Raw genomic sequence first — 12,954 nt, 5'->3', positions numbered from 1 at the left:
CTGGGGAACCCTGCTGCCCAAGCAAGAGCAGTATTTCCAGAACTATGGACAAGTCGGGAATGGATCACCAATGACAGAGACTCCACCACATCTTCCCCTCTCTCACTATCCTCACAATGACAAGTTGTTTCTTTCTTTGCCAAGGAAATTCAATCTTTTTTCATTTCTGCCCTTGCCCTTTTTTTTCTTTCATGGCACCACTGCTGAGATCAGCCAGGCTCCCACCACTTCGTTCCCTGCCAACAGGGATTTGCACACACTGATGACACTCCCCTGTCCATCCTTGTCTCCTGGGAACCCCAGGTATCTCAATCCTCTGTCAAAAAGCCCTTATATTATTTTGGTAGCCCTTTACTGGTTTTGTTTCAGTAAGTCCATGAGGTTCTTCTGCTGGGGAGCTCAGAAGTGCCCACACCACCCCACTTAAATGTTGAGGATGTTGAACAGTGTTGGCTCCATGGATACAACTCTTGAACTATTTTTCCCTTGAGACTTGACCTGGACATCAGATCTTGCCCAGAATGTTATATATGATATAAATCTAGCAGTCCACTTCACTGACCCTTGACACATCCTATCCATTCTGGCATCGTCTGGGAGGATGCTGTAGGAGACACAGTAAATACCTTAGGTGAAAGGTGGAGGTTAACTCCAGCCATGTTTCTCTCCTAATCCCCAGTTAGCTGTTCTTCACTGTAGGTAACACAGAGGTCGTTAATTTTTGATTTTGCTCACCAGAAGTAAGGCTCACTTCTCCTCATTATCTTCTTGTCTGACCTGCTCTTGGCAGTGCTTTACAGAATTACAAAATGGTCCCATCCTTGTCTGCAGGAACAAGGTCCTGGAAAGCCATTGGCAAAGTCAGAGGAAGTAAATGCAGTGCAAGGGACAGGTGCTAAAACCCAGCACAGCTGCAAAGCCCAGAGCAGCCTGGCAGGGTGAAGAGGGCTCCCCTTCAGAACACACCCACAAACTAAACCACACAGGTGCCACAAAATGACCTCACTGATGACGTCCATATTATTCCTAGCTTTTGCTGGATAGTCTGGTTTCCATGACACACACCTTCCAAGAAAAACTTCCCAAATACCAACACTCACTTAAAAGCAGCCATCAAGGTCAGATGAACATGGACTCATGGGCAGGATTTGGAGTTTACACTTGCTGGAAGGAAAACACTCCCCACCTCCCCATCACTTGCACACCTGCAACAGGCAAAACTGATGCTATGATTTCCATTCAGGTGCCTCTAGAGAGTAACAGGGTTACTCTCTTTTTCAGGAAATAGAACATCTCCAGTTCCGTCAACTGCTCCCCACGTTTCTTGTTCTTCTTATCTTTTACCAGCTCCAAGGAACCAACACAAGACTTTGGGGAGCATGGGAGGCTTCCCTAAACAGCTAAATGGGGTAGACTGCCCATTTCCAGTAAATAAATCATGGCATATAGACAAGTTTAGAAAGATGGAAACATGGTAGGGAGGGAGAAAATGTAATGAAAGGGGACACCACTCACTCCAAAAAGATCTGCAAAGCCCAGACCAGCCTGATGTGGCTGCGGGGGGAATGATGCAACTCTTCACAAGACACCAAGAAAACATAACACACGGTGACCTCACTGATGACACTCCAGTGGCCAAAGCTTTGGTCATGACCTCAGCCTTTCATTGATAATCACCAGCAGCAACAAATTTTGCTCTTTTAAACTCAGACATTGAAGTTGCCCCCAACACCCATGCAGTCCATTCAGCTGGAAAAGACACTTGACCAAATTTAAAACAAATCTGTGATTGCCACCAATCTCAGAAATGTTTCATTTGTACAAGACCTAAATGTAAAATGGCATCAAGTCCAACCATTACAACATCACTTCTAAGGACCCCATGAAAGATACCCAAAGTCCAAATCTCCATGGCTTCTAAATTCCTCCAGAAATGCTGACTGCAGTGCTGTCCTGAGCAGGCATGTACAGGGCTTGAAATTCTAACTTCCAAACTCAACCTGCCCTGCAGCAATTCGACTCCATTCCCTCTTCTTCTATGGCTGGATGAAAGGGACGCAAGACTAATGTCAAATTATTTCCTTTCGTGGAACTCCAGAAGGCAAAAGGGTCAACCTTCTTCTGAAAACTGAAGATCCCCAGTTCCTTCACCTGCTTCTCATTTGTCGTCTTTCCTTATCCTTCACCACATTCCCTTCCCTTATGTAAGAGCCCAAATCTGTGACACCACAGTGGGACCTTGCTGGGCCAAGGTAAGATGAGCGCTATGGATGAACCAACAAAAGGCTTTGAGGAGCTTGGGAGGCCATGCTAAATCACAGGGATCTCTTCCTCATGTCCAAGAGGACAGGAAAGGCATAGAGAATGGCACCAACATGGAGAGTGAGAAAACATGATGATACGTCCAGATCTATCAGCCCAAGTACACCTGCAAATCCCTGATCAACCAAAGAGAGCTGGGAAGGAATGGGGCCTGTCTTCAAAACAGCCACAAACCACAGCACAGCAGTGTTGAGGAGCAGCTTCACAGATGACACCTCACTGTCCAAAGATTTGGTCATGTTGTCAGCTCACCCTGAAAAACAACATCATGACCAAATTTTGCGCTTTATTACTCGCATTTAAAAGCTACCGCCAATGTCAGATTGACACAGACTCAAGAACTGGACATGGCACTGCAGAAATGTTGGAAGGAAAACATTCCCCACCTCATCACTCAGCAGGCTAGCTCACCAAAGAGGCGCGGTCAGCAAAATAACCCATGGCCATGAGACAAGGTTGTCCCACCCCTGCAGGACCAGCATAAAAGCCAGCCCAGAGCCTCTCTCCCTCACACACATCTCCTCACACCTTCTCCTCCTGTGGACAACCAGGTGAGTCTCAAGCCCCAACCCTCCTGCTACTGCACCCCCTGGACCCCCTCTTCCAGCATGCTCAGCCCCAGCCTCAGCAGCCCTCATGTCTTGCCATAGCCCTTCAACAACCTCCACATTCCATTGCCATCCTGCCTCACCACCCCTTGCAACCCTACTCCCCCGACCTGTCTCACTCTTTTTCTCTTCCAGGACCCTCCATACCACACCCATGGCCTGCAACAACATCTGCCGACCCTGCGGACCCACCCCGCTGGCCAACAGCTGCAATGAGCCCTGTGCCCTGCAATGCCAGGATTCCCGCGTCATCATCAACCCTTCCCCCGTCATGGTCACCCTGCCAGGACCCATCATGACCTCCTTCCCACAGAGCACCGCTGTTGGATCCACCTCCTCCGCTGCTCTGGGCGCGGAGCTCAGTGCCCAGGGACAGCCCATCTCTGGTGGCTTTGGCTACGGCCTGGCAGGCCTGGGCTGCTATGGCACAAGGGGCTATGGCTCCATCTGCTAAGGGCACTCAGCACCACCCCTGAGAACACCAGCTCTGCCCTCTGGCAACAGTCCTGCAACCAAAGCACTTCGGCTCATTGTTGACCTACTTTCTCCTCACTGTGGCTCCTGCCAAGTTCTCTCCCTTGCCTTTTTAGTCTTTTGCCTCAATAAACTTTTCTAGCACCAAAGACTCACATATTTCATCTTCATTTGAATTTCAAAAATCTCATACCCTCACCCATTGGGTTGATGGCAAAGTGGCACAACACATTCCTAAACAAGTAGGCCCCCACCTGTAATAACCAAGACTGGCACAGGAAGCAGGGTTTAAGAGTGAACTTCCAGAACATGACAAAAACACATCACCTGCCATACCAAAGGTTTGACATATCAATGTTCTCCAGCTCACCAATGATACAGGTTAAGTGCCTCCATGGCAGCACACACTTGAAAAACCCTTTCCCGGCAGGAATCTCAAGCCTTTCCAGCTAAGAGGAGAAACCATATCGCATCCACTTAGGCACAAACTCTGGAGTCCAAGTGCTTCAACTTCCCTGCTCAAGCAGAGGCAGCAGGAGCTGGCTTTCCAGCACCATGGACAGTGCAGATTTCGATCACACCCAGCACAGACACTCCACCACCTCTTCCCCTCTGGGACCAACCTCACAGTGAATAATTCTTTCCTTCTTTGCCCAAGGAATTCCATCTCTGTTCCCTATTGCCATTGTGCTACTGTCCTGGGGCACAGCTGAGAATACCCAGGCTCCTTAATTTCATTCCTTGCCAGCAGGAATTTGCACACACTGATAACAACGCCATCCATCCTTATCTCCTGACTCCCAGATTTATCAGCCTTTGGCCTACAGAAGATCCGCCAGCCCCTTCAAAATCTTTCTCATCCCGAATGGGATTTCCTTCACTGACTCTATGGACTTCTTCCAACAATACTCTGAAACCTCTCTTGAACACGGCTGACACCTTTTGAAGTGAGGCTTGATTGAGACCTTGTGCTCCCTTTGCCCTCCAACAGCACCACAAGGGCCTGCTCTGAAAAGCTCCTACCCAGTCTCTCAGACCCCAGCCTGACCTGGAGCCCACTGCCATGCCTGCCCAGATGCAGAACTTCACATTTTCCCGTCCTGAGATTCAGGACATGCCTTTGACTCTCATTCTCCAGCTCCCTCTCACTCCTGGAACAATCAAGTGATCTTCAGACTCTCCATTACATAGTCAACTTGCTGAGGGGACAACAGTCCCACTGCCCAGAACTTTCTGGAGGAGGTTGGACAGGGTTGGACTCGTGGATAAAACTCTTGACCTACTTCCCTTGAGACTTTACTCCATCTGCACTTTCGGCCACTGATTAACAACCTCTGAGCCCAGCCCCTCAGCCACTCTCAGGCCACTCACTGCTTTCTCAGCAAACACAGACATTCTGGGAGCATGGAATGGGAAGGAGCCTCAGAGGCTTCACAAAAGGCTGGAGTTCAATAGCAGCCACAGCTCTCTACTCATGCCCAGGCTGAGTCTCTGCAACAGAGCAGACACACAGCTCAAACACCATCACCTCAAGAGAAATCCTTCAGCCAGAAGGGGCTTCACCCCTTGGCAATTGACACAACTAAACGCCTCAAAGCCCAGGCTCTCTTCTACCCTGCTGACACTCCACTTTGGCCCCTGCTGCCTTGCACAGAAGTCACCGGATTCGGTTCAGATGCAAAACACCTTGGACATACAGCCCAGATGTTGACCAAGCAATGTCAAGGCCACCAACCTTAAAGCATTTCATTTGTTATACACCCAAATGCGAAATATCAAGTCGAACCCTTCCCCACAGCGTTGCCAAGGCCCCCACTAGTCCAGTTTCCAAATGACACAGCTCGATGACATCGCAACCCATCCTGGCATGCTGACTGCACATTGTCCTGGGCACTCATTGCCAGAGATTGAAAACATTGTCCTGCAGGAATTTTCCCTAATTCCAAACTCAACTTCCCCTGGGGCAACATGACTCCATTCCCTCTTCTCCTATGGCTGGAAAAAAGGGGCACAAGACTGAGGTTAAAGGATTTCCATTCTGTGACTCCAGAAGGCAACAAGGACAAACCTTCTTCTGAAAATCAAACATGCCCAGTTCCTTCACCTGCTCCTCATTTGTCTTCTTCTCTTCTCCTTCACCACTTTCCCTTCCCTTGTGTAAGAGCCCAGCTCTAGAATCCCACAGTGGGAGCTTCCGGGCTCCAGGCAAGATGACAGCTATGGATGAATCAAAACAACACTTGTGGGAGCTTGGCAGGCCTCCCTAAATCACAGGGATCGCATTCCCTTCTCCAATAATAAAAGAAAGGCATAGAGACAGGCCTGCCAACCAAGGAAGATGAGGCCAAGAAGGGGAGGGCCAAGAAATGAAGCCAAGATGGGGAGGGAGACAACATGATGAAAGGTCCAGAAATATCCAGACCATCCTAACAGAACTGGGAAGGAATGAGGCCCATCTTCACAAGATAGCCACAAACCACAGCACACCAGCATTGTCGAGTGACTTCACGGATGAGGCCTCACTATGCAAAGCTTTGGTCATGTTGTCAGCCCTCCCTTAAAAACAACATCACCACCTAACTTTGCACTTTATTACGTGCATTTAAAAGCTGCCGCAAATGTCACATTGACACAGATTCAACAACTGGACATGGCACTGCAGAAATGTGGGAAGGAAAACATTCCCCACCTCATCACTCACCAGGCTGGGTCAGCAAAGAGGTGCTGCCAGCAAAATGGCACAAGGCCATGGCACAAGGCAGTCCCGCCCCGTCAGGACCAGCATAAAAGCCGGCCCAGAGCCACTCTCCCTCACACACATCTCCTCACGCCTTCTCCTTCTGTGGACAACCAGGTGAGTCTCAAGCCCCAACCCTCCTTCTACTGCAACCCCTGGACCCCCTCTTCCAGCATGCTCAGCCCCAGCCTCAGCAGCCCTCATGCCTTGCCATAGCCCTTCAACAACCTCCACATTCCATTGACAATCTGTCTCACCACCCCTTGCAACCCTACTCCCCCGCCCTGTCTCACTCTTTTTCTCTTCCAGGCACCCTTCACACCACACCCATGGCCTGCAACAACCTCTGCCGACCCTGCGGACCCACCCCGCTGGCCAACAGCTGCAACGAGCCCTGTGCCATGCAATGCCAGGATTCCCGCGTCATCATCAACCCTTCCCCTGTGCTGGTCACCCTGCCAGGACCCATCATGACCTCCTTCCCCCAGAACACCGCCGTCGGATCCACCTCCTCCGCTGCTCTGGGCGCTGAGCTCAGTGCCCAGGGACAGCCCATCTCTGGCGGCTTTGGTGGCTTTGGCTACGGCCTGGCAGGCCTGGGCTGCTATGGCACAAGGGGCTATGGCTCCATCTGCTAAGTGCCCTCAGCACCACCTCTGACACCACCACCTCTGGCCCCTGGCAACACCTCCTGCAACCAAAGCACCTCGGCTGATGGCACCAGCCAGCACATCAGACCAGCTCTTCTCAATTTCTTCATCTTCCCTCATCCTTCTTTTGCCTCAATAAACTTCTACTGCATCAAAGCATTACATACATGCCTCCTCTCCTTTTTGAATTCTGCCTCACATGCATGCCCAACACAGTGCCAGAAATAAAATGGAATTGGGGTAGATGGAAAATGGCACAACACATTTGTAAGGAAATATATCCCTACCAGGAACAACCAAGATTAGAACAGGAAAATTGGTTGAGGGGGGACCTTCCAAAACAGGAGCCAAAGCCATCACTTTCTACACCAAAGGCTTTGACACATCAATCCTCTCCAGTTCATCAAGGATTCTGGTTGAGTCTCTTCATGCCAGCACACACTTGATAAAGTCTCTTCCCAGCAGGAATCTCAAGCCTTTCCAGCTAAGAGGAGAAACCATATCTCACCCACTTAGGCACAAACTCTGGAGTCCAAGTGCTTCAACTTCCAGACTCAAGCAGAGGCCGTAGGAGCGGGATTTCCAGCACCATGGACAGTGCAGATTTCCATCACACCCAGCACAGACACTCCACCACCTCTTCCCCTCTGTGACCACACATGCTTTGAATCATTCTTTCCTTCTTTGCCCAAGGAATTCCTTCTCTTTTCCCTATTGCCCTTGTGCTACTGTCCTGGGTCACTGCCAAGAACAGCCAGGCTCCCTCACCTCTTACCCTACCAGCATGAATTTGCACTCACTGATAACACTCCTATCCATGCTCGTCTCCTGAGATTCCCGGCATTCTCACCCTCTCCTATATGGAAGATCCTCCAGCCCCTTGAGAAACTTTCTGGCCCTGAACGGGAAGTGTTTCAATGACTCGATGGACTTCTTCCAAGAATTTTCCAAATCCTCTCTTGAACACTGCTGACACCTTTTGAAGTGAGGCTTGATTGAGACCTCGTGCTCCCTTTGCTCTCCAACAGCACCACAGGGTCCTGCACTGAAAAGCTACTACCCAGCCTCTCAGACACTAGCATGACCAGGAGCCCGCTGCCATTCCTGCCCAAATGCAGAACTTCACATTTTCCCCTCCTGAACTTCAGGAGATGCCTTTAACCCTCATTCAACAGCTCCCTCTCACTGATGGCACAAGCAAGTGGTGCCTCAGCCACTCCATCAAATGCCAACTTGCTGAGGGAACAACATTCCTATACGCAGATCTTTCTTGGGGAGGTTGGACAGGGTTGGACTCGTGGATAAAACTCTTGACCTACTTCCCTTGAGACTTGACTCCATCTGGACTTTCGGCCACTGATTAACAACCTCTGAGACCAGCCATTCAGCCACTCTCAGGCCACTCACTGCTTTCTCAGCAAACTCAGACATTCTGGGAGCATGGAATGGGAAGGAGCCTCAGAGGCTTCACAAAAGGCTGGAGTTCAATAGCAGCCACAGCTCTCTACTCATGCCCATGCTGAGTCTCTGCAACAGAGCAGACACACAGCTCAAACACCATTTCCTCATGGGAAATCCGCCAGCCACAAGGGGCTTCACCCCTTGGCAATTGACACAACTCAACACCCCAAAGCCCAGGCTCTCTTCTACCCTGCTGCCACTCCACTTTGGCCCCTGCTGCCTTGCACAGAAGTCACCGGATTCAGTTCACATGCAAAACACCTTGGACATACAGTCCACATGTTAACCAAGCAATGTCAAGGCCACCAACCTTAAAATATTTCATCTGTTATACACCCAAATGCGAAATATCAAGTCCAACCCTTCCCCACAGCATGGCCAAGGCCCCCACTAGTCCAGTTTCCAAATGACACAGCTCGATGACATCGCAACCCATCCTGGCATGCTGACTGCACATTGTCCTGGGCACTCATTGCCAGAGATTGAAAACATTGTCCTGCAGGAATTTTCCCTAATTCCAAACCCAGCCTCCCCTGGGACAATTTGACTCCATTCCCTCTTCTCCTATGGCTGGGAAAAAGGGGCACAAGACTGAGGTTAAAGGATTTCCATTCTGTGACTCCAGATGGCAACAAGGACAAACCTTCTTCTGAAAATCAAACATGCCCAGTTCCTTCACCTGCTCCTCATTTGTCTTCTTCTCTTCTCCTTCACCACTTTTCCTTCCCTTGTGTAAGAGCCCAGCTCTAGAACCCCACAGTGGGAGCTTCCGGGGTCCAGGCAAGATGAGAGCTATGGATGAATCAAAACAACACTTGCGGGAGGTTGGCAGGCCTCCCTAAATCACAGGGATCGCATTCCCTTCTCCAATAATAAAAGAAAGGCATAGAGACAGGCCTGCCAACCAAGGAAGATGGGGCCAAGAAGGGGAGGGCCAAGAAATGAAGCCAAGATGGGGAGGGAGACAACATGATGAAAGGTCCAGAAATATCCAGACCACCCTAACAGAACTGGGAAGGAATGAGGCCCATCTTCACAAGATAGCCACAAACCACAGGACACCAGTGTTGTGGAGTGACTTCACGGATGAGGCCTCACTATGCAAAGCTTTGGTCATGTTGTCAGCTCACCCTGAAAAACAATATCATCACCAAACTTTGGGCTTTATTACTCACATTTAAAAGCTGCCGCCAATGTCACATTGACACAGACTCAAAACCAGGACATGGCGCTGCAGAAATGTGGGAAGGAAAACATTCCCCACCTCGTCACTCACCAGGCTGGGTCAGCAAAGAGCTGTCAGCAAAGTGCCCCAAGGCCATGGGACAAGGCTGTCCCACCCCATCAGGACCAGCATAAAAGCCGGCCCAGAGCCTCTCTCCCTCACACACATCTCCTCACGCCTTCTCCTGTGGACAACCAGGTGAGACTCAAGCCCCAAACCTACTGCACCCCCTGAACCCCCTGAACCCCCTCTTCCAGCATGCTCAGCCCCAGCCTCAGCAGCCCTCATGCCTTGCCATAGCTCTTCAACAACCTCCACATTCCATTGCCATCCTGCCTCACCACCCCTTGCATCGCTGCTCCCCCGCCCTGTCTCACTCTTTTTCTCTTCCAGGACACTCCACACCACACCCATGGCCTGCAACAACCTCTGCCGACCCTGCGGACCCACCCCGCTGGCCAACAGCTGCAACGAGCCCTGTGCCGTGCAATGCCAGGATTCCCGCGTCATCATCAACCCTTCCCCTGTGCTGGTCACCCTGCCAGGACCCATCATGACCTCCTTCCCCCAGAACACCGCCGTCGGATCCACCTCCTCCGCCGCTCTGGGCGCTGAGCTCAGTGCCCAGGGACAGCCCATCTCTGGTGGCTTTGGTGGCTTTGGCTATGGCCTGGCAGGCCTGGGCTGCTATGGCACAAGGGGCTATGGCTCCATCTGCTAAGTGCCCTCAGCACCACCTCTGACACCACCACCTCTGGCCCCTGGCAACACCTCCTGCAACCAAAGCACCTCGGCTGATGGCACCAGCCAGCACATCAGACCAGCTCTTCTCAATTTCTTCATCTTCCCTCATCCTTCTTTTGCCTCAATAAACTTCTACTGCATCAAAGCATTACATACACGCCTCCTCTCCTTTTTGAATTCTGCCTCACATGCACGCCCAAAACAGTGCCAGAAATAAAATGGAACTGGGGTAGATGGAAAATGGCACAACACATTTGTAAGGAAATATGTCCCTACACGAACAACCAAGATTGGTACGGGAAAATTGGTTGAGGGGGGACCTTCCAAAACAGGAGCCAAAGCCGTCACTTTCTACACCAAAGGCTTTGACACATCAATCCTCTCCAGTTCATCAAGGATTCTGGTTAAGTCTCTTCATGCCAGCACACACTTGATAAAGTCTCTTCCCAGCAGGAATCTCAAGCCTTTCCAGCTAAGAGGAGAAACCATATCGCACCCACTTAGGCACAAACTCTGGAGTCCAAGTGCTTCAACGTCCCTGCTCAAGCAGAGTCAACTGGAGCTGGATTTCCAGCACCATGGACAGTGCAGATTTCCATCACACCCAGCACAGACACTCCACCACCTCTTCCCCTCTGTGACCACACACACTTTGAATCATTCTTTCCTTCTTTGCCCAAGGAATTCCTTCTCTTTTCCCTATTGCCCTTGTGCTACTGTCCTGGGGCACTGCCGAGAACAGCCAGGCTCCCTCACCTCTTACCCTACCAGCATGAATTTGCACTCACTGATAACACTCCTATCCATGCTCGTCTCCTGAGATTCCCGGCATTCTCACCCTCTCCTATATGGAAGATCCTCCAGCCCCTTGAGAAACTTTCTGGCCCTGAACGGGAAGTGTTTCAATGACTCCATGGACTTCTTCCAAGAATTTTCCAAATCCTCTCTTGAACACTGCTGACACCTTTTGAAGTGAGGCTTGATTGAGACCTCGTGCTCCCTTTGCTCTCCAACAGCACCACAGGGTCCTGCACTGAAAAGCTACTACCCAGCCTCTCAGACACTAGCATGACCAGGAGCCCACTGCCATTCCTGCCCAAATGCAGAACTTCACATTTTCCCCTCCTGAACTTCAGGAGATGCCTTTAACCCTCATTCAACAGCTCCCTCTCACTGATGGCACAAGCAAGTGGTGCCTCAGCCACTCCATCAAATGCCAACTTGCTGAGGGAACAACATTCCTATACGCAGATCTTTCTTGGGGAGGTTGGACAGGGTTGGACTCGTGGATAAAACTCTTGACCTACTTCCCTTGAGACTTGACTCCATCTGGACTTTCGGCCACTGATTAACAACCTCTGAGACCAGCCATTCAGCCACTCTCAGGCCACTCACTGCTTTCTCAGCAAACTCAGACATTCTGGGAGCATGGAATGGGAAGGAGCCTCAGAGGCTTCACAAAAGGCTGGAGTTCAATAGCAGCCACAGCTCTCTACTCATGCCCATGCTGAGTCTCTGCAACAGAGCAGACACACAGCTCAAACACCATTTCCTCATGGGAAATCTGCCAGCCACAAGGGGCTTCACCCCTTGGCAATTGACACAACTCAACACCCCAAAGCCCAGGCTCTCTTCTACCCTGCTGCCACTCCACTTTGGCCCCTGCTGCCTTGCACAGAAGTCACCGGATTCAGTTCACATGCAAAACACCTTGGACATACAGTCCACATGTTAACCAAGCAATGTCAAGGCCACCAACCTTAAAATATTTCATCTGTTATACACCCAAATGCGAAATATCAAGTCCAACCCTTCCCCACAGCATGGCCAAGGCCCCCACTAGTCCAGTTTCCAAATGACACAGCTCGATGACATCGCAACCCATCCTGGCATGCTGACTGCACATTGTCCTGGGCACTCATTGCCAGAGATTGAAAACATTGTCCTGCAGGAATTTTCCCTAATTCCAAACCCAGCCTCCCCTGGGACAATTTGACTCCATTCCCTCTTCTCCTATGGCTGGGAAAAAGGGGCACAAGACTGAGGTTAAAGGATTTCCATTCAGTGACTCCAGATGGCAACAAGGACAAACCTTCTTCTGAAAATCAAACATGCCCAGTTCCTTCACCTGCTCCTCATTTGTCTTCTTCTCTTCTCCTTCACCACTTTTCCTTCCCTTGTGTAAGAGCCCAGCTCTAGAACCCCACAGTGGGAGCTTCCGGGGTCCAGGCAAGATGAGAGCTATGGATGAATCAAAACAACACTTGCGGGAGGTTGGCAGGCCTCCCTAAATCACAGGGATCGCATTCCCTTCTCCAATAATAAAAGAAAGGCATAGAGACAGGCCTGCCAACCAAGGAAGATGGGGCCAAGAAGGGGAGGGCCAAGAAATGAAGCCAAGATGGGGAGGGAGACAACATGATGAAAGGTCCAGAAATATCCAGACCACCCTAACAGAACTGGGAAGGAATGAGGCCCATCTTCACAAGATAGCCACAAACCACAGGACACCAGTGTTGTGGAGTGACTTCACGGATGAGGCCTCACTATGCAAAGCTTTGGTCATGTTGTCAGCTCACCCTGAAAAACAATATCATCACCAAACTTTGGGCTTTATTACTCACATTTAAAAGCTGCCGCCAATGTCACATTGACACAGACTCAAAACCAGGACATGGCGCTGCAGAAATGTGGGAAGGAAAACATTCCCCACCTCATCACTCACCAGGCTGG

The 12,954-nt window shown here is 50.5% G+C and overlaps 1 protein-coding gene across 11 annotated transcripts in view; it reads right to left on the bottom strand.

Moving 5' to 3' along the window:
• Window positions 1-12,954, bottom strand: part of LOC135286467 (feather beta keratin-like) — a 143,067-nt gene that overhangs the window by 44,738 nt on the left and 85,375 nt on the right. Inside the window, exon 1 of one of the 11 annotated variants that reach the window (XR_010350778.1) lies at window positions 4,776-4,891. The exons of the other annotated variants lie outside the window; for them this stretch is intronic. The gene's annotated coding sequence lies outside the window, so the exon portion shown is untranslated. Of the gene's footprint in view, window positions 1-4,775; window positions 4,892-12,954 lie in introns of those variants that run through there. 11 annotated transcript variants of the gene reach the window in all.

This window comes from Passer domesticus, chromosome 1 (genome assembly GCF_036417665.1).
Source record: "Passer domesticus isolate bPasDom1 chromosome 1, bPasDom1.hap1, whole genome shotgun sequence".
NCBI lineage: Eukaryota > Metazoa > Chordata > Aves > Passeriformes > Passeridae > Passer > Passer domesticus.
Note: the sequence above shows the minus strand (reverse complement) of the source record. Positions and strands in the feature narration are given on the sequence as shown.